The 21,683-nt window shown below is 42.2% G+C and overlaps 1 protein-coding gene across 4 annotated transcripts in view; it reads left to right on the top strand.

The window, feature by feature from the left end:
- SLC35F3 (solute carrier family 35 member F3) overlaps nt 1-21,683 on the top strand; it is a 266,391-nt gene that overhangs the window by 187,778 nt on the left and 56,930 nt on the right. The window lies entirely within an intron of this gene.

Here is a 21,683-nt window from a genome sequence, read left to right on the forward strand (position 1 = left end):
GTCAGTCTGACATCTTCGCAAACATTACCTTCTCTTTTTAAAAGGTTGTAGAATTAGGAATCTAATTGGGCTGTGCAGAGATGAGATGTCACTGTTAGAGACCCACCTGAAAAAGTCTTTAGCCCAATGTCAGGGCAATGAAAAATCGGACTTGGGAACATCTTTTGTCTCAGTTATACCAGTGGGACCCTCGTGACTTCAGAGAGGTTGCCCAGATATGGGAGCAGGTATAATTTGCTCCTTCATTGAGATTTTTTTAACTTCCAGATGTGTAGTAATGGGTCAGAAACTTACTATAGAACATACCTATGAAATCAGGGCACTCAAGAGGTACTGTACTCTATGTTACTATGGTAAAGATTAAAAATCATGGAATTTCATTCTGGTTAATGTTAGTTATATCTTCTTACTGTTATAACTTCATCAGGGAAATTGTGGATGAAGGGACTTCACCACAATTCTTCAGTTCCTACGGCAATACCAAGGAGTTTTAGAATAAGGTTTAAGATGATGCTGTCATTACACTTCAACTTCAGCCTGCAGCTAGCCATAATGTCAATGAAATATATTTCCATTCATTTTTATCCCCCTTTTGAGAAATGAGAGAACCTAGACGTTAGAGATTGTGACAGTTTTGTCCAAAAGTGATCATGAATACTACCATATTACTACCAGATTTTATTCCTTTGGTTTGTTTGTGTTGGTTTTTATTTTACTTTCAATTTGCTGCAGACAACCTTATGTTTAAATACTTGTGAATCCTGGTGTGAGATACTGTAGCCCTTCAAATCCCCAGAGCTTAAAAGCAGCACACTAATTCTCTTCTTCTTTAAGGTTAATTAATTCTGCTGATAATCTTATGCCTTCCATTCAATTAATTGATGACTGAGCTGAAGAAAGGGTGCAAATCCTAAATTCTATTTGAGATGTAGCTGAGATTTCATTTCAAATAAACATATAGCCTGTTTAGTGAACAATTGTGAAGACTGTACATTTGCACCTTTGACCAGCAGAGTGAATTGTGATTAACTAAGCATATTATAGGCATCTACTGGATAGGGCACTGGACGGTGTGTTAAGAGACCTGGATTCTATTTCTGTCACTGACTTACTGGGTGATTTTGGGTAACTCATTTCACCCCTCTGTTTCTCCTCCACACTTTGTCTATTTAGATTATAAACTGGTCACGGGAGGGACTGTCCCTTGTTAGGTGTATATACAGTGCCTACCACAATGGGTCCATGATCTAAGTTGGGGTTTTTATGTGCCACTGCTATACAAATAATTATTAATAACATATATGCAAAATCCTATATTATGCCTGAGGAAACACAAGGGTATGTTTCCTGCAGCAAGTGTTATTTATTGCCTTTTCTGCATATATGTGGTAGTACTTTTTATAGATTCGTAGATCCCAAGACCAAAAGGGACCACTCTGAGAGAACTTCCCTGAAATAATTCCTGTTTGAACTAGAGCATCTGTCATAGGAAAAACATCCAATCTTGATGTAAAATTGTCAGTGATGCAGAATCCATCACAACCCTTGGTACATTGTTCCAGTAGTTAATTACTTTCACTGTTAAAATTTATTAGACCAGAGAGAGGCTGATTCTATAGCCTGGTGGTTAGCGTAAGGTACTCAGTTGGGAGGGGGAGAGTCAGGGTCAAGTCCCTGATCCAATAAACATTTAATTATTTATACAAAGTGTAACAGCTCCAACAGGAGAAGTTAAGAAAGACCCAACCCAGTTTAGCCCATAATCTGATGGCTAAAGCACTCACCTGGCATACGAGAAAACTTGGATCAAGTCCGTGCTCCAAATCAGATGGAGAATGGATTTGAACTCAGATCTTTTACATCCCAGGTGAATGCCCTAACCACAAGCGGGGTCATAGGTGCTGGAGCTGGTTGCGCTGCCACACTCCCTGGCTTCAAGTGGTTTCCAGGATTTACAGTTTGGTTCAATGGCTCTCAGCATCCCCACTGTACAAATTGTTCCAGCACTCCCGGGGGGGGTTACCTAGTCCAGAGGTATTAGAAAGTGGTTCAGGAGGAGATGCAGTGTCCGCACCAAAGGACATCACAGAGATGACAGGGCCCGTGCTAAAAGAGGAGGCCCCAGAGCATTGTTTCCCACTGTCGCATCCTTTAAATTCTCCTCCCGGCTCCCTCCCATTACAAGTTTTGGTGAGAGCTGTGGATTACTTGACAAAGGCTAGATGGTAAATCATGTAAAATGTCACATTAATAAAGCTTGCATTTTAAACCTTTTTATACTTAAACTTTATAGAAAAGAAAAAGGAAATGAGAAATCATAAAAGCATCATAAGAATGGATGGCTGGGTTTCTCCCCCAAAGACAAACATTTGAACTACTTATTCTGCTTTTAAAAGCCTCCTGTACAATATCTCCCTATATAATTCTAGAACATCTTGTAACTTCTTCATAGAAGGCTATATCGGTCCTACACACAAACTAGTTTAAAGTTAGGCACCTTTTTGCATGGTAAAGCACATTTTATTATTTATATGCCTAAATGTGGATTGAGGAGCCTACCTTTAGGGAGCCAAATTTGAATTTTTTTGACTAAAACTGTATCGCACTTCTTTACATTTAACAGGTTGGTTGGTTGTTTTCTTTATACGATTTTCCAATGTTTCTCCATAATGTGAATTAATCATTTAATGGATGTTTTAAAAAATGTATTAAAACAGCCATATTATTTTACCGAAAAACTAGCTGAAGTACAAGTTGCAAACAGCCACTTATAAACTAGTTGGTAAGGATTACTGATAGGATTCTCTCCACCTGCGCAGTAACACTACAGGACCTATAAAAACCCCACTGAGAACACCTTATCAGAGCACAATGGGAGTATCAATGATAATTCAATTCAGACAATATTGATTAATTTCAAATTATATCCAGGTTGAGGGACCTTCACAATTAATAGGATGCCATTCTTCAGCTGTACTTTTGAAGATGGGTTAGGATAAGCAGAAGCACCTCCATTGTCTTAAGAACTACTTTGGGCCTAATTCTTCCCTTAAGCTGTAATCCAGGCTATCTCACTGAAGACAAGGTAGACTTAGAGCCTTAGTAAGATATTGTTTAACTCTGCATTTATCCAGGGGGAAGTTAAAGTACCTCTTAAAAATTCACTTTAGGCTTGTCTACACAGGGACACTCAGGAAAATTAATCTAAATTAACCAAAGGTGTGAATTTAAAGTAGATTAGCTAAACTGTATTAAACCCCTGTGTGGACACTCTCCTTCAGAATTAGTGTCTCTAATTTGGTTTAGCATAATTCACTGTTAACAGTTTATTAATGGGTGTCAGCAGGGCCTACAGGGACAGTTAGACCATGGCAGGATAGTGTCGGGTAGATTCGGCCTCCAGCTTGTCGTGAACTAAACATTTGTGTAGACAAGCCCTGAGAATAATGCCTAAATGTAGGTTTATATGGAATTGGACCAGAATACTGGTGTTAAAAAATGTGCAGGGCCGGGGGTGGTGAGGAAGAGGGACCCGATTCTGATCTTATTTACTCTGATATAACTCCATTGATGCCATTTTGATTTACATTTGTGTAGGATTAAAATTGGGTACAGAATCATTAATTACCAGAAGTGTTCAGTGTCTCAGTTTTATATTACACCCAAAAGATTACTATAGATTTACACCAGTAACAAAGATCAGACTCTAGCCCAGCATCTCCCGTAACCCCAACAATTTACTGGAGCCCATTAGTTCAATATTGACTGAGGAGCAGAAGCACTACTCTACTGAATCACCAACACCACTTCCAATGCGTGGGTTCCCCTTAGAAATCTCCCACCCAGAAACAGGCAATCACCTGACCATGATGAAGTTAGGGAAGCTGATGAGGACACAGTCTGAGATGGTACGACTTGGGAGCTTTTTGCTATTGATTGTTAATGTTCAATGTTCATGAATCATTCTTATCCAAATAGCATTAAAATGCTGCAGTGTGGTTTGCTATTGACATTCCACTAATTTATATTTCTGCTTATGTATGAGCGTTACCACCAGAGAACACAGCATTAACAAAGCCATAAATAAGACAGGAAAATATCAGGACATAATGAATTTAAGCATATTTAGCAAATGTTATCCAGCAAAGCATAATATATTTTTGCTTTTAAAAAAACTTCCGTTTATAAATTCTGCCACTTCTAGTTCGGTACATTAGCCTTAAATTAATGCACTTTTACTCCACATTCCTACAATATAATTACTTTACAATTCAATTCCACATTAGCAAATTGAAACAAATTCAATTTAAAATAAAAATACTTTGGGCCGGATTCTGATCTCAGTGATTTTAGACTGGTGTAAATCTCCAGACTGAACTCCAAATGAAGTCAGTAGAATTACATGGAGTTTATACCAATCTAACGGGGATCTGTCTGGCCTAATGGACATACTCATGCAAATCAGTTAACTGGGATAACATTTGAATATTGCTGCCTTACAAAAACTCAGATCTCTGCTGCAGAAGCATTGTTGGTGTTCTGTGCAAATGGATTATCATAATCATAGAGAGCTAATTCCAGGTGAGTTATTTTTGACCACTGTCATCTTGGGTACTGGTCCCACTACTAAGATTGCTTTAATTGAAACTATACTTTACTTCTAACGTATTTGACTCAAAGGAGACAAGGCAAGAGTTTCAGTATCACTCATAAATAGGGCCCTACCAAATTCACAGCCATGAAAACACATAATGGACCATGAAATCTGATCTCCCCCATGAAATCTGGCTATTGTAGGGGAAGAGGGCTCCTACTGTGCACTGGGCTCCAGTTCCTAGTCCCGGCTGGGGTGGGGAGGAACAGGACTTCCTCTGCCCTGAAGAGGAAGTCCCATCCCTTCCCAGCCTGACTAGCAGCTGGAGCCTGGCACGCGGTAGGAGCCCCCGATTGGGGCACCCCCAGCAGCCTGGGGGAGGTCAGCTCCACCTCCAGGAACCTCCCCCAGCTGCAGAATGCTCCACGGCTGCTGGTTGGGAGCCCAGCTCTGAAGGCAGGGCAGAAGTGAGTGACCAAGAGCTTCCTGCAGCTGGAGGAGGTTCCCAGAGGTCGGTTTGATCCAGCCCTGGGAGCAGCCTGTGCAGGGGAAGAGGAAGTCCTGTCCCTCCCCAGCCCTACTGGGACTAGCAGCTGGAGCCTGGCGCACGGTGGGAGCCCCTGGCTGGGGCGCCCCCAGCCCTGCCCCTCCCCAGCTCCGAGCCTAGCCCTCAGGATCAAAGGGGCCTTGGGCTAGCTATGTGGGAGCGGTGTTATGCAGACAAAACTACACAGGATCGTTTCAGGGGGCAAGGCACATTTATTATGATAACACAATTTGATTTACGACCAATAACTAATACCTAATACCTATACACACATACACACACACACACATCAGATGTTCTGCAGCTGCTGTATAGTTACCAGTCCTGAACGTAGCTTGAGTCCGCGGCTTGATTTTGCAGCTTGGGTTCGTAGCTTGTGGCGGCTAACTGGCCAGGAAAGCCGGGCACAAGGAAGGGCTGGGTCTGCCCTCCCATGTTGGCAGCAGAACTTTACCCTTTCAAGTCTTCCATCTCACCCATCCTTTTTGTAGGCTTTAGTTTGAATCCAGAGTCTATCGGTCTTGCTGTGTCACATTGCCTTTGGGTTCTGTGTGATTGATCACCCGTCAATTGCAGACGTGACTTTCAGCCTCAGACCTGGCTTTGATCTTCCTTCTATTGTACCTTTATTCTTTTCTTTTTAGGGTGGACTCTTCTTACTTTGTTAGGGCTGTTGTCTGCATCTTCAGCCGTTGGTGTTTGAACTCTGTTTCATCAGGACAGGCTGGTGTTGGAGGTTGATTCCATCATCCATACATACCTTTTTTACACATCTAAACTAAACTAATAAAATTACAGCAGGGTTTTGCAAAAATGAACGTTGCAGCAAGCTTTTACAAAATGGAGTAAGCGTTGTAAAATGGAGTTTGAATTACAATATGGCAAACAGTGAACAGACGTTACAATATAGACAAGTGTAATGAATGGCAAAGAGTGAACAGAAGTTACAATGTAGGCAAGTGTAATGAATGGCAAACAGTGAACAGAAGTTACAATACTGAAACAGTGCAAGTCAGTGATTTAAGCAGGAATTGGATTGACAGTGAAACTTACAAGGGCAACTGGCTGAACAGCTATGGCTCTTAACAAGCATCTTAATTGTCAATTAGCCAGTTATTGGGGTAACCGGTTTTATGAATTAATGTTGTTTTATTCATAAAACTTTACTTATGAAGTTACATTAATACAGTGAACAATTAAAAACAATTTCATTCATCAGTTCTACAGCGGGGAGACCACAGCATCCCCCTGACCATGGGGCCTGGATGGTTGCTCACCCGTAAGGCTGGCCCTGCCCTCCCCCCCAGTGACATACCCCCCATACCCTGCAACCCTCCTTTCTAGGCTGCTACCAGCAGCAGTGCTGGCTTTAGGGCTGGGCGCCCAGCCATCAGCCACTGCTCTCCAGCTGCCCAGCTCTGAAGGCAGTGCCCCTGCCAGCAGCAGCGCAGAAGTAAGGGCAGCAATCCCATGAATCCCTTCTGGGACGGGACCTCTTGAAATTTACAATATCATGAAATTTCAGATGTAAACATCTGAAACCATGAAACTGACTATTTAAAAAATCCTATGACCATGAAATTGACCATGAAATTCCCCTCAGCTCGGGGAGGTATGTAACTCACACACCTCTGGGGTGTGGTGTTCTGTCCCCTCTAGTGGGACTGAGACCACTTAGAGAGAGAGATTAATGAATCTGCGCTACAGCCTTAGCTAACAGCCATATGGCTTTTAGCTCATGCACCAAGCTCCAGAGAACCGAGGTTCAATCCTGCCCGCCGACAACCGAGGTCTGTCAGCGTTACATTAAACAGCAGATATTTAATTCTCTTACCATAAACACCATGACGCTGTCCCTGGCACTTTACAGCACTACAACTTGCTGCGCTCATAGGAGTGTTTTTTCACCCCCCTGAGCGGAAAGTTGCAGCGCTGTTAATTGCTAGTGTAGACAAGTTCTAAGTATATCTTGGTGCCACTAGATGCAACAGAACACCACGCCCAGGAGGTGTGTGGGTTACACTAACACCCTTCCTCCAAATACAGAGTCAAACTCCTTATATGGAGGTTGGGTTTAGGCTTAGCCCAAGTTAAAGCTGAAATCAATGGATAAGTGTAAGTGAGCAGGATTTGGCCCTGTTTCTTCTTATTGGCAAAAATAGCTTACATAAGTATAGCTGAAATTCAGGGCAAGGGTGTGAAGCTACAATCATTTAAATTGTATGTTTCCTTTTGGAATTACTATTTTTTCCTATCAGATAATAAATGCTTCCTCTAAAGGAAAATGTGCTTTTCTCTTTAAAGGTGTCTGTTCTTCTCCATCTGATATATCAGTCTGGAACTAGTGTCATTCGCGGTCACCTTGTGAGGGATAGGAAGAGGCACCAGACTCACTGTGACAAATATTATAAGAACCACCCTACTGGTTCAGACCATAGGTCCATCTAGCCCAGTATCCTGTCTTCTGACAGTGGCCAATGCCAGGTGCCCCAGAGGGAATGAACAGAACAGGTAATCATCAAGTGATCCATCCCCTGTCACCCATTCCCAGCTTCTGGCAGACAAAGGCTAGGGACACCATCCCTGCCCATCCTGGCTAAAAAGTGAAGAGCAACAAGCACTCTCGGCCCTGCCCTGTCTCCCACCAATTCTTTGCCTCATTTTGAGTGAGTCAGAATGATGCTCCTGCTCCTTTGACAGAAAAAGATAGTTATATTTACTTACCATGAATCAGAAGGCAGGTAAACCAAGACAAAGGGGCAAGGAATGTGCACCTTGGAGAGCTCCTTCAGCCCATGGCTGCTGGATCTATTTGTCTCTCCTTCCCAGAGGACTCTGACCCTTGATGGTGACAGTCTGGCACTGCTTGTACCTGCGCCTTCCACCTTCAACACTTCCGACTGTTGTGCTTTTTTGGATGCACAGAATCCTAGAATATCAGGGTTGGCAGGGACCTCAGGAGGTCATCTAGTCCAATCCCCTGCTCAAAGCAGGACCAACCCCCAGACAGATTTTTGCCCCTAGATCCCTACATGGCCCCCTCAAGGATTGGACTCACAACCCTGGGTTTAGCAGGCCAATGCTCAAACCACTGAGCTATCCCCAGAAGAAGTGGGAAATCCCCAAGTGGCCCCCCAACTCTTCCCCTCCAACTAACGTAAGCAGGCTAGCTACTGAAGCTAAGAAGATGTATTGGTACTCTTCTGCCACAGATCAGGCCTCTTAGGGCAGGTCTTCACTACGGGGGGTGGTCGATTTAAGATACGCAAATTCAGCTATGCGAATAACGTAGCTGAATTCGACATATTGGAGCCAACTTACCCCGCTGTGAGGACGGTGGCAAAATCGACCTCCGCGGCTCCCCATCAACGGCGCTTACTCCTACCTCCGCTGGTGGAGTAAGCGCATCGATTCGGGGATCGATTGTCGCATCCTGATGAGACGCAATAATTCGATCCCCAAGAGATCGATTTCTACCCGCTGATTCAGGCGGGTATTGTAGACCTAGCCTTAGTCTCAGCTCAGACAGATTCTGTTGTTAAACTTTGTCAGAGAAACTAAGATTATGAAGAACTGCTCCCTGATGGAAACAGTGATAACCATATTCTCTTTTCTTCTGAAGTGGTTGTGGATCCCTCCAATCTGGAGGACCCGGGGATAATGGCAGATCCATCCCATGGGATGTTCCAGAGATAGAGCACCTGAAGATGGAAACTGGGAGCTATTAAAGATCCTGCCATACCTATGCAGAAATATTACCGAATTATTACTTAAGCCCATCACTTTGGTCATTCCCTCAGGGAAAATTCTCATTTTAGAAGAGGACTAATTTATAATAACGCTGCTCTACAGCCAAAATGCTTCTGAAATAAATGTAATCAAACTTTAATAATTCTGGGTCACTGAGAACGAAAATGATGCTTAAAATTGTTGATTGGCTCTAGTTTCAAGATATGCTATTGGGTCAGTATATACGACCCTTGACTTGGGAATGGCGGAGGATAAGTGAGTTATAAAGGGAAGGGATCTCAATTTAAACCAGAAATGACTAAAATACATCTTTGACTGGATCTATGAATAAATCTATGACTGGGTTTGGACAGTACTTGCTTTTTAGGCAAAACAATGAATGATGCAATCTGAAGCTGGTATTGCGTCATACATGATATGAATTGTATCATGTTATTCTTAGAAGTCATGGATGATGCAATCATAACAAATTGTTCACTCTGCTGAACAAATTGCCCTATATCAGCTCTAGAAATCATACAGTGTCGTGCTCTCTTATTTGTCAGTGTTTGATTTTGCAAAGGGACACATTTCTGTTTAGCCAAAGTGAGCAGAGATGCCTCGTACTTGTGTGAACAGTGCAGATAACTTCTGCTATGTTTGTGGTGAAGTGACTTTTGCATCACAACAGCGCAGTATAACCACTGTGGTTAAGAAAGCCTATCACCTTTATTTTGGCTGCAAAATTGGAGATCAGGACAAGAGGTGGGCCCCACACATATGCTGCAACACTTGTGCAACAAATCTTCGCCATTGTTTGAACAGGAAAAGGAAATCTATGCCTTTTGCAGTGCCAATGATTTGGAGAGAGCCAACAGATCATACCAGCAATTGTTACTTCTGCATGGTGCCTCCAGTTGGGAAAGGTGTGTCAAAGAAGAAAAAGTGGACTGTGCATTATCCAAACATTCCATCAGCTATACGCCCAGTACCCCACGGAGAAGGACTGCCGGTTCCCGATGCACCAGAATCATTCTCATTTGAGTCAGACGAGGAAGAGGACGAAACTTCTGGTCCTGAACCATCAATGACACAGGACCCACATTTTCTCCCATCCTCCTCCTCTGAACCACACCTCATAACATAAGGTGAACTGAATGACCTTGTCAGGGATTTGGAACTATCCAAGAGTAAGGCAGAGCTGTTGGGCTCCAGACTACAGCAGTGGAATCTCCTGGCAGGTGATGTTAGGGTTTCCATGTTCCGTGACCGTCAAAAGGATCTTGTCCCATTCTTCTTCATGGAAGGTGATCTTGTAGCCTGCAACAACATTGATGGTGTGATGGCAGCCCTTAACATCGTTCACGATCCAGATGAGTGGAGACTGTTCATTGATTCATCGAAGACGAGTCTTAAAGCTGTTTTACTGCATAATGGCAATGTTTTGCCATCAATTCCAGTTGGTCATGCAGTCCATATGAAGGAAACCTATGACAACATGAAACAACTTTTGAGGTGCATAAACTATGACCAACATCAGTGGCAGCTTTGTGGCGATTTGAAGGTTGTTGCTCTCTTGCTTGGTCTGCAGACTGGATACACAAAGTACTGCTGTTTTCTCTGCAAATGAGATAGTCGTGCAAGAGATTCCCACTACATCAAGAAAGATTGGCCACTCCGACAGTCATTGGAGCCTGGGAGGAAAAGTGTTCAGCATCCAGCACGTGTTGAATCAAGGAAGATTTTGTTACCACCCTTACACATCAAGCTGGATCTGATGAAGAACTTTGTCAAGGCCATTGACAAAACACAAGCAGCTTTCAAGTACCTCCGTGGAAAATTTCCAAGGTTAAGTGAAGCTACGATAAAGGAAGGTGTCTTTGTTGGTCTTCAGATTCATGAACTTCTTCGAGATGATGCATTTGACCATACACTGCGTGTCAAGGAAAAGACAGCATGAAAAGCCTTCCAGTTAGTGGCAATAAATTTTCTCGGAAACAACAAGGCAGACAACTACAGGTTGTTGGTGGAAAACCTCCTCAAGGCATACAAAAGCCTTGGTTGCAACATGTCACTAAAGATACATTTTTTGCACTCTCATCTAGATTTTTTTCCACCGAACTGCGGAGCAGTGAGCGACGAGCACAGCGAGCGAGTTCACCAGGACATTGCAACAATGGAGAAACGCTATCAGGGCAAATGGAGCCCATCAATGCTTGCAGACTATTGCTGGACAGTGACAAGAGATGCTCCATTTAATGAATACAAGAGACAAGCCAAGAAGCGCCAAGTAGACACTGAATAGGACTAAACTATGTACATAATAGTTTTTTGCCTTTTGTTTCATAATAAATTTTATTTATATAACCCTTTTGCTGATTTTTAAAGTGTTACATAAACAGGACAGGTGAAATATTATCATGTAAAGCAACCATAAACACATGAAAAGACCTAGGTTTACAATTTATGATTAAAACTCTACTATCTACACAATATACATAGACATAAAATGTAAAAACTTAAATATCTTAGAAACAGTAGCCAATCAGTTGTTTTAATCGTCATATTTGAATTCAGCACATCAAAATACATAATAAATAGCACATTTTATCTCTGAAGCAGATGACGTCTCAAAAATTGTAGACCAGTGTAACCTGTCTCTTTTTCTGTCAGTGAAAGCTCTCATTAATAACCTCTCGGTAGCCCCTAACACAAAATTCACCAATCCTGTCAAATGAACTGCATTGTACAAATTCCCTCTTATTAAAAAAATGTAGTCCTTGGCCTCCAAAGTATTTCTGCTCACATAAGTCTTCTCTACTCGCTGAAGAGAGCACCAGTTCCCTGCAACTCCTAGAAGGGAGATCTCAGGAGGCTCTTAAGGGAGATCCTTTGAATTTGTATCTACCTAACTTGCTATCTCTATCCCCTCTCTTTAAGTAGCTTAGATAGCTTTGAATTCTTAGTTCTTAGCTGCTATGTGAAGATTCTCTTGTTCTTCCTTTAGGAATCAATCATTTTATAAAAACAATGAGGAGTCTGGTGGCACCTTAAAGACTAACAGATTTATTTGGGCATAAGCTTTCGTGGGTAAAAAACCCACTTCTTCAGATGCATGGAGTGAAAATTACAGATGCAGGCATAAATATACTGACACATGAAGAGAAGGGAGTTACCTTAGAAGTGGAGAACCAGTGTTGACAAGGCCAATTCAGTCAGGGTGGATGTGGTCCAATCCCAATAATTGATGAGGAGGTGAGCCAGCCACTCCCAGTCCTTATTCAAGCCCAAATTAATGGTGTTAAATTTGCAAATGAATTGTAGCTCTACAGTTTCTCTTTGAAGTCTGTTTTTGAAGTTTTTTTGTTAAAAGATGGCTACTTTTAAATCTGTTATTGAATGTCCAGGGAGACTGAAGTGTTCTCCGACTGGCTTTTGTATGTTACTATTCCTGATGTCTGATTTGTGTCCATTTATTCTTTTACGTAGAGATCATTACTTTCTCAGTTTCTACATGGTACAATTTTAGAGTCCCTTTGTATTTCAGCCCATAACGTAGTGAGAAGAGTTTTATGGCTATGCTGCGGCCGTGCCGCCTGGCCCAGCCCTCTGGAACATGCTGCGGCTGCACCACCCGGCCTGGCCCGCCGGAGCAGGCTGCAGCTGCGCTGCCCAGCCTGCCGGAGCAGCTCCAGCCAGGCCAGAGACATCCTCCCCTGGCCCTCCCCAGATAAGGTGGGAAGGGATGGGATGGGGAGAGTGTGGTTGTCCCGGGCTAGGGGTGGGGTTACGTGGGGGGTGGTCACAGGGGTTACTCCCCTGATCCCCAGCTTTTCCCCCCCAAAAAATGTCCCCACCATTTGCTGTCCCGGCCCGTCAGGGTAAGCAGCTGGTGCATCGGGACACTTTGTTTACTTAGGTTTACCTCTGTGCCTGCAGACTCTCGAGGTAAACAAACCATCTCGGCCCACCAGCGGCTTATCCTGGTGGCCCGGGAGCCAAAGTTTGCTGACCCTTGAATTATAGGGTCGGCTTATGAATGGGTCATAAAAATTTTCCATTTTTATTTATCCATCTTGGGGGGTCAGCTTATAAATGAATTGTCTTATGATCAAGTATATATGGTAATTGCCAAAATTAGGCTATCCCATCATACCATCCCCTCCATAAACTTTATCAAGTTTAGTCTTGAAGCCAGTTATCTCTTTTGCCCCCACTGCTCCCCTTGGAAGGCTGTTCCAGAACTTCGCTCCTCTGATAGTTAGAAACCTTCATCTAATTTCAAGTCTAAACTTCCTGATGGCCAGTTTATATCCATTTGTTCATGTGTCCACATTGGTACTGAGTTTAAATAATTCCTCTCCCTCCCTGGTATTTATTCCTCTGATATATTTATAGAGAGCAATCATATCTCCCCTCAGCCTTCTTTTGGTTAGGTTAAACAAGCCAAGCTCTTTGAGTCTCCTTTCATAAGACAGGTTTTCCATTCCTTGGATCATCCTAATAGCCCTTCTCTGTACCTGTTCCAGTTTGAATTCGTCCTTCTTAAACATGGGAAACCAGAACTGCACACTATATTCCAGATGAGGTCTCACCAGTGCCTTGTATAATGGTACTAACAGCTCCTTATCTCTACTGGAAATACCTTGCCTGATGCATCCCAAAACCTCATTAGTATGTCTCAAGATGGGAGCACATCTCTTGAATGATAGGAGTGTTCTCTGCCCTTAGAAATAAAAAGATGCCAACCAGCAGTGACCAGACACCTAGCAAGGAGGAATGCACTGATACCACCTGACTGGATGTTGCATAGATTACAAGATAAAGAAATGATAGTTGATCAGTCATCCTGTATAATTCAGACTTTTTCAAAATGAATGGCATTTAAAACCCCATTCTGTTATACTGTAGATGCATAATAATCACATTAAAATTGTCCATCTGCCACAAAAGTGATGAGGGTTATTTGCCTTTCTAGAAGATATTTTGAATAATAAATGTTTGTAAAACCCATCTGCCATCCTGATTAGCCAATACTCACCACCCTGGCCAGTTTCTCAACTCCTTTACACTCCTGTGAAACCAAAATAACACCACTGACTTTGGATTTGAGATCAGAATCTGTGGTTTAGTGCATTTAAATCTGGAGTTTTTTCAAAATCCTTCAATAGCACTTTGCTAATCAAACCAAATTAGTGTAATCAGTAAACTCCCCTGACCTGCCTGCTTCGTTCTCCACATCATGATTAATTAGTTTAAACAGTACTGGCCCCAATACCAATCCTAGGGATACTAATACTGCTGACCCGTCTCCTCTCTGAGGAGCAGCTGTTGACTATGACTTTTTCCCTATTTTTCTTTTTTTGAATATTTTCTATCTTAACAGTAGCAATAGCAATGTACGCTGTATGGTCAAATTGTTATTAGCATCAAACCAGTAGGCTGAATCCTGAAGTCCTTACTGAGTTCCTACTCAAGCAAAACTTTGTGGATGTTAATAGGAGATTTTCGTAAGGACTAAGTAAAAGGTGAATAAGAACCATTAGAAAACAGTTTTTAATTCACAATACTTTACCCCGACTATGCTTAGTAGTTAGTCACTTTCTTTAATAGTCTCTTATCGCAACCATTTTGAAAATCCATGTAAATTACTCCATCCGGTTATCTTTATCTACTATTCCAGGAACTATTCAAAGGAGTAGATGAGTCACTGCTACAGGGCAAGCTGTGTTTTACACCCCTTGTAATTCTTCTCAAATGCACTCCGTAGGGACAGGTCTGGCTTACTGCATCTCCCTCAAGGGTGAAACTCCACAGTTCAACTAGTCTAGAACTGGATTTCTGGGTGGCACCCTCCCTTTTCCTAACATGACAAGCCCACCTAAGTTTAGCACCGGTGAGCCCTTTTCCTCCAGGGGCCTGTGATCAGCAACTGATTAAAGTGACCCAAGAACAGCTTCTTCAAAACCAAGTTTTATTTATGCACCCAAAGGTACATAGCACACAGAAACAAGGGGTAAAACAGAAGGCCTACATGTCTGGTTCCAAACTAAACTTTATTCTTTCCTTGCAAGTTTTGGATAAGTTTCACTAAGCTCAGATTCCCTGCTCCTTGGTTGGAAGCATCAAATTTGATCCCAGTTTCAGGCCCAGGAAGAATAAACCTTGCTAGCCCTACTTGGAATCAGGCAGGTGGACATTGTTTCCTGAAGGATCCTTGGTAGTCTCTCTGACAGTACCTTATCTTCGTCATTGTTTCATTTCCTGTTTGCTTCCCCATAACAGATTCCTTTTATTTAATTCCTTGCAGTTGGACGGTATACTATCAATCAGGTAAACTGAGGCACGTGTGATGTTTATAAAAAAATACAGATAACTCCTTCATTCCCCACAGTGACTCAGCTGGAAGCATTATTGTGGAATGGAATGAGTATTCTCTGCCTTTAGAAATCCAAAGATATCAAGCAGTGACTATACACCAAGGACAGAGGACCACATTTTTCCCTTACAGAAGCTTTGTTAATTTTACGCTGTCATCTTATATTTCTTCAAGGGTTGATTATTCTGTTCTTAAAGTCTCAGTAAATATTATGTGGACCTTCTGATTCATAGATCATGCTCAATAGGCCCAGTCCAATTTCTAATAAACATATTTGCCTCATAGTCTTCCAAGTAAATCTTAGAATAAAATGTTTATGAATAAACTGGGATGCCTCATGGAATGATGGAAACAGTTTTCACTTCAGGATATAGAACCATATGATAGATCTCCCCAACCAGCTTCTTTCTGCTGCTGATCCTTCTGCCTGGAAGAGGGAACTGCTGCTCTTTCTATGTGGCTCCTCTGATTATGGAGAACCAACTCATAGACTTTAAGATCAGAAGGGACCATTGTGATCACCTAGTCTGACCTCCTGCACATTGCAGGCCACAGAACCTCACGCACTCCTAAAATAGACCCCTCACCTCTGGCTGAGTTACTGAAGTCCTCAAATCATGGTTTAAAGACTTCAAGTTACAGAGAATTCACGATTTGCGCTAGTTTAAATCTACAAGTGACCTGTGCCTCCTGCTGCAGAGGAAGGCAAAAAATCCCCAGGGTCTCTGCCAATCTGACCCAGGGGAAAATTTCTTCCCAACTCTAAATATGGTGATCAGTTAGACCCCGAGCATGTGGGCAAGACTCACCAGCCAGACTCCTGGGAAAGAATTGTCTGTAGTAACTCAGGGCCTTCCCCATCTAGTGTCCCTTCTCCAGCAGTCAAGGATTTTTGCTACTGGCAGTTGCCGATGGGCCACAATCCATCATAGGCCGTCCCATCATACTATCCTGTCCATAAACTTCCTCAAGGCTGGCTTGCTCAGCAGGTCTTCAGCAGATAAATCTTCCTGTGCTTCAGTGAGAGTTCAGAATATTGCATCTTGTTCACTGAAGTCATGCTGAGTTTCCTGGCATTGAAGAGGCTGCCTGGCTCTCCATAATTGGAGGTCAGGCCAGCAAGCTTTGAAGTCAGCTGAGCCAACTTCCCTGAGCATTTGATTATCTCTCGAGACCTTTGGATAATCAAGTTTGTACTGTTGTACTAATTGCCACCCTTGCTGGGATCGCAATAGAGAGGCCAAGGATTGAACATCAAGAGGGAATTATATCTCACCTCAAAAGGTGATAATTCCCAAACAAGGTTGAGGTGTTTAGGTAGGACAGTGTGGGAAAACTTTCCCATCAGCTGTCTTGCACTACCAATATACCTGTTCTGTGAATAAACAGAGAACTTGATTTCCTAGTAGTGTGAAGCTGGTACTATATCTTTCATTCATTTTAAAAAACTAGTCAGAAAGTATTGTAGAGAAATAAATATCACCTTTGCCAAACATTTACCCACCAAATATCTATAAATTCACATAATACATTAAAACTTGTAGGTCATTACTGACATTTACTTGTGTAACACTTTGAAAATAAATTAAAATACATTTACTCTAAAGTCTGAGAACAACATTAAATGTTGCTCTCTCCATTATTGTCTCTTCTATAAAGGCTAAAGATTATTAAGTAATATCTCATCTTACGCTCACCACAGCCAGGGCCGGCGCTTCCACTAGGTGACCCTAGGTGGTCGCAGGATTTCGGGGGCACCATTTTGCCGCCCTCGGCGGAAATTCAGCGGCGGGGGGGTCCTTCCGCTCTGGGTCTTGGTCAGAAATTCGGCGGCGGGTCCTTCACTCGCTCCAAGACCCGCCGCCGAAGTGCCCCAAAAACGCGGAGCAGAAGAGCTGCCGAATGCTCAGAGGAGGAGCGCGGCCGCCTAGGGCAGCAAAAACCCTGGCGCTGCTCCTGACCACAGCATATTAGTTTTGAAAAGAGGCTGAATCCAGTTGCTGAAAATCCAGATGATAAACAAATAGATGAGTTCCCGGCAATTTCAAATTAGATACAGTTCACTTAGTGCAAAGTTACATCAGGATGCATCAGGTTACATACATTGTAAATCAGTGGGACTCAGCCTTGAGGAGTATGTGAGGCACTTTGCTCCGTGCTAATGATGTCAGAGATCCATACAATAATCATACTGTGATACCTTGACATTTTGGGTGGAATTTTCAAAAGCACTCAGTGTTGGCCTATCTCTGCCGCTGACAATGGTAAAACTCCCATTGACGTCAATGGGGGCAGCATTAGGCCAACACTGAGGGCTTTTGAAAATCTCTCCCTATGTTTGTTCCATAAAGCTACATCACCATAAGCCACTTTCACTACATGCTGAACAAAGATACAGCCAAAAAGACATTGCAAGGCAATGTCAGGCCATCATTAATTTATTGCTTTCTGAATCCACTCAACTTACTTAATACGGTTCTTTTTCCTGATTCCACAGCCCCTATCTTGGCAGCACAGAGTGAATTAAAGAGGTGCTGACACTTGTGGTCTATTAGCCAAATGCCCCCTGCACGTCTTTGCATCTGTTATCATATTGCATGGAGAGCACTTCTGTGATTGGTGCTCTCCATTAGGGTGACCAGATAAGGGTGAAAAATTGGGACAGGGCTGGGGAGTAATTGGCACCTATATAAGACAAAGCCCCAAATATCGGGACTGTCCCTATAAAATCAGGACATCTGATCACCCTACTCTCCATTCACTCTGCTACAGACCAAAATGAGCTCTGGTCAGTCCTATGGACTCTGTGGGAGATGTAGATATGGCTCTCAAGAGTGACATGTGGTTCTAATGACGTGGGTTGAGTATTGTTACTGTAAAGCAGTTAGATCTATAAAGTGGTTGCCACCCTTCAGCTATCTTCTCTCCTCTTAGTTAGTAATGGGTTTAATAAATGTGTTTTGAAGTCATTGTGCAGAGATAAGAGGGAATTTGAATGGAGACTTATCCTCTCTCTTTCTCTTTTTAATTTATCCAAGTCTTCTCAACCATGTAAGGATTCACATTAATTCAGTGGATAATGGACCTGGTCTGGCTTTCTCAGATGGACACCTAAAGGAGGCTTAGCAGCAAGAGATTTATGATGCCATCAATTACCATAGGATTTCCTGAAATTTACATTCATAAAATTTCTATCCATTCCCCTTTTTCTCTCCCCTACCCAAGAAAACAACGAAAAAGGAGGCCAGGTCCACTAATGCTGGTGCAGGGACCTTCCTGCTCCAGTGAAGGCACTTGTGCCCCAAAGGATGGCAGGCATGTTATCTCAGACCTCTTTCTTGAGTTTCCCCAAAAAGAAACCCATGCCCAGAGCTGAGTAGGAGCCCTCCAGTTGGGAGCCACTGCAGCATTCAGACCATGGTCATAATTTTTGGTCACAATTGCCAATTTTGAGCTGTGCTGGCCCTGTACAGTCTACATTGACCCAGGAGTGAATCTATCCCATGATCTTGGTGGAGATATTACTAGTATCCAGATCTCTTTTCCCAAAAGAAAATATATATATTTTTAATTATCAGTAATGTTGCCCTGAACTACAGAGGGGAGTCTGTTGATTTTTGTAGGATCATATGGCAGGAGTGATCACTGCATAAATGTGTTTCCCAGCATGGAAATACTGAAAGGAATAGTAATACTGGCGCTGAAAAGACTGCTGAAAAATTCTATATCAAAGTGACTGATGGTGAGTCATCAGGATCACAGTCAGTATGGCTCAGTGTGAAGCATACTAGTCTGTCAGAATAGTTTTGAAATATTTTCAGAAGTGTCTTTGGTGTTCTCTTTAGAACAGCACAAATTGATTTCACATCAGTAGGAATCCTCCTACAAACACATTTTTCTTGTAGTCGATACCTTATCTATGACCTTGTGCTGTTGATCATGCCTAAACCGTGCTGCTGTAGAAAAGCACATGCCCTGTTGGTTTTTTACTGTTAAGGCATATCCTGTGGGCTCAAATACTGCATATACCAGAGGGGCAGTACCCCAGGAACTCTTAAATAAATTAATGGAGATATCCTATCTCCTAGAACTGGAAGGGACCTTGAAAGGTCATCAAATCCAGTCCCCTGCCTTCACTAGCAGGACCAAGTACTGATTTTACCCTTGATCCCTAAGTGGCCCCCTTAAGGATTAAACTCACAATACTGGGTTTAGCAGCCTAATGCTCAAACCACTGAGCTAGCCCTCCCGCAACAACTCTGAGAGGCATTGTTCTGGGAGTCACATACAATACCTCATGGAGGTCTGGGAACCAGCAAGGTAGCACATAAGCTATGTCAACTTTGAAGAAGGTGGCAGTATCTGCTCCATTCTGTGTCTGGACCTTATTGCTTTATACCAACCAACTGACATCTGTGTTTGCCATGTCAGGCCCTTGAGGTCTTGCCATTCTATAATATTCTGCAGATTGTAAGATTTCATATAAAAAACAAAGTGCCAGATTCTGCCTCTGTTACACCAGTACAAATCTGGAGTAACTCCATTGATATAGGTGGCGTTAGCCAAGAATTATAGTCACGTAACTAAGATTAGATTTTATTTCAGTGGGACTACTTGCACAAGTAAAGGCTTCGGGATTGGGCCTTTACTCATTCTAAAATTAGCCCTGTTCAGACCAGGAAGGCCACCTATTTTCAAGCATGCAGCTACTATCACTGCAGTTGCATTTTATTGTAACTCCCACAATCTATACATCCCAGGAAGCATCAAGAAAGATGCCACCCCATCCCTTCCTCCCCCATAGTGGCTGCAGAAACCAGTTATTTCACTACTGGGCTCCATTCATTTGTGAGAACTGGTATTTTCAATTCAACTGCCTTGTACCCTTGTGCTTTGCCTCTATGAGTGCGCTAGAGTGCACACAGTAAGATTTGGCTCTTTTGGAAGTGTTTATTCAGGGATATCAATACCAAGAGGCACCAAGAGTGTTAAAAAGCTGAGTGGAACCACAATAGCAAAGCCCAGAAGAGGTGCTATCAAATCCTATTGCCATGAAGGCAAGGGACTCAGCTGACAAGTTTTTTCCCTGCTAAGGTAAAATCGAGCAAGATTTAATCTATAGTATATTATACATATCATCTTAAGGGTTTAGCTAGAGATCGATCTACCCCCTTTTTCTGTGGCATGGTATTACTACCTAGACAATTCCAAGATAGAATTTCTGTTTGCTCAAATACTGAATAGTGGAGCTGATCCCAGCCCAATACTTACAAAGATCCCCATACCCTACTGTGTGAATTGCAGAGTATTACCCATTGGTGCGCCTCTGCAAGGGATTGGAGATACTCTATGTTTAAACTGGTGTAACAGATCAGAATTTGGCCCTTACCATGTATATTCACAAAATTACTCCTGTTTCAAAACCAAATTTCATCAAACATGGCAAAACAACTGGCTCCTCTTTAGGACTATGGACATGCCAATTAAAAAAAAAAAAGACATTTTTTACCCACAAACAAAAAATCTGAAAAATTTCTTAGCTTCTGCTAAATATTTCTTCTCCCTCCACAGCCACATTCAAAAAACCACAGAAATAAAATCACTTCTGTATTAATAGCAAGTATGAGAAACATTATCCTAGAAGCCTAACTTTAAAATCCATATTTAGATATCTAAATATGTAGCCCGACTTTCAGAGATGCTGGGATAGCCCACATCTCCGTTTGAAATCAGTGGGAGCTGACAGTAATCAGCCTTGTGAAAATGGCCATGTATTGAGGTGCCTGAATATTAATTTATGTTTTTCAGTTAAGTTCCTCTAAGTTCTTTCATGTAAATGCAAGGAAATGAATTCCTTGTAGCTCTGCCTGTATACCCTGTATCTTTTAAGAATTGTTTGTCAGACTATTTTATATAATCTTCATGATAATTCAATTTAATCTTGCCAGACTGAAGTCACTTGTCCCTATTGGTTCAGCCATTTTCATTTTCTAAAGTTTTTTATTTCTACATCTAAGAAATGGTCAGCATTTTCTTTACATAGTGTGTAAATGTTAATTTACAAAGACAACATGGGACACCCAAAGCTTTACTAAAAGCAGGATGTCAAATACAGTGACCCCCATTAGGGTTGGAAACACAGACAATCCAGATAAAAAGAGCTTAGTAAAATCAGAGTTTACTTGTTATTGTTTCACAAACTGCTCTTTGCAATTAAGTGAAAACTGACATTCATTATGTGCGCTAACTATAAAACTGATTAATTATATAGATATTTGTCATCACAAGGGAACAAGTCAAAAAAATTTATTCAAGGAACACAAAAATAAAATAAAAAATGGATCATAAATCAAACTTGGCTATCCTAGAGATTACTTCTGCTAGGCATTGACCCTCCTCTGGTGGTGTCTTCACCCATCCTGTCTAACCCTGCG

The sequence above is a fragment of the Chrysemys picta genome, chromosome 3, assembly GCF_011386835.1.
Source record: "Chrysemys picta bellii isolate R12L10 chromosome 3, ASM1138683v2, whole genome shotgun sequence".
Taxonomy (NCBI): domain Eukaryota; kingdom Metazoa; phylum Chordata; order Testudines; family Emydidae; genus Chrysemys; species Chrysemys picta.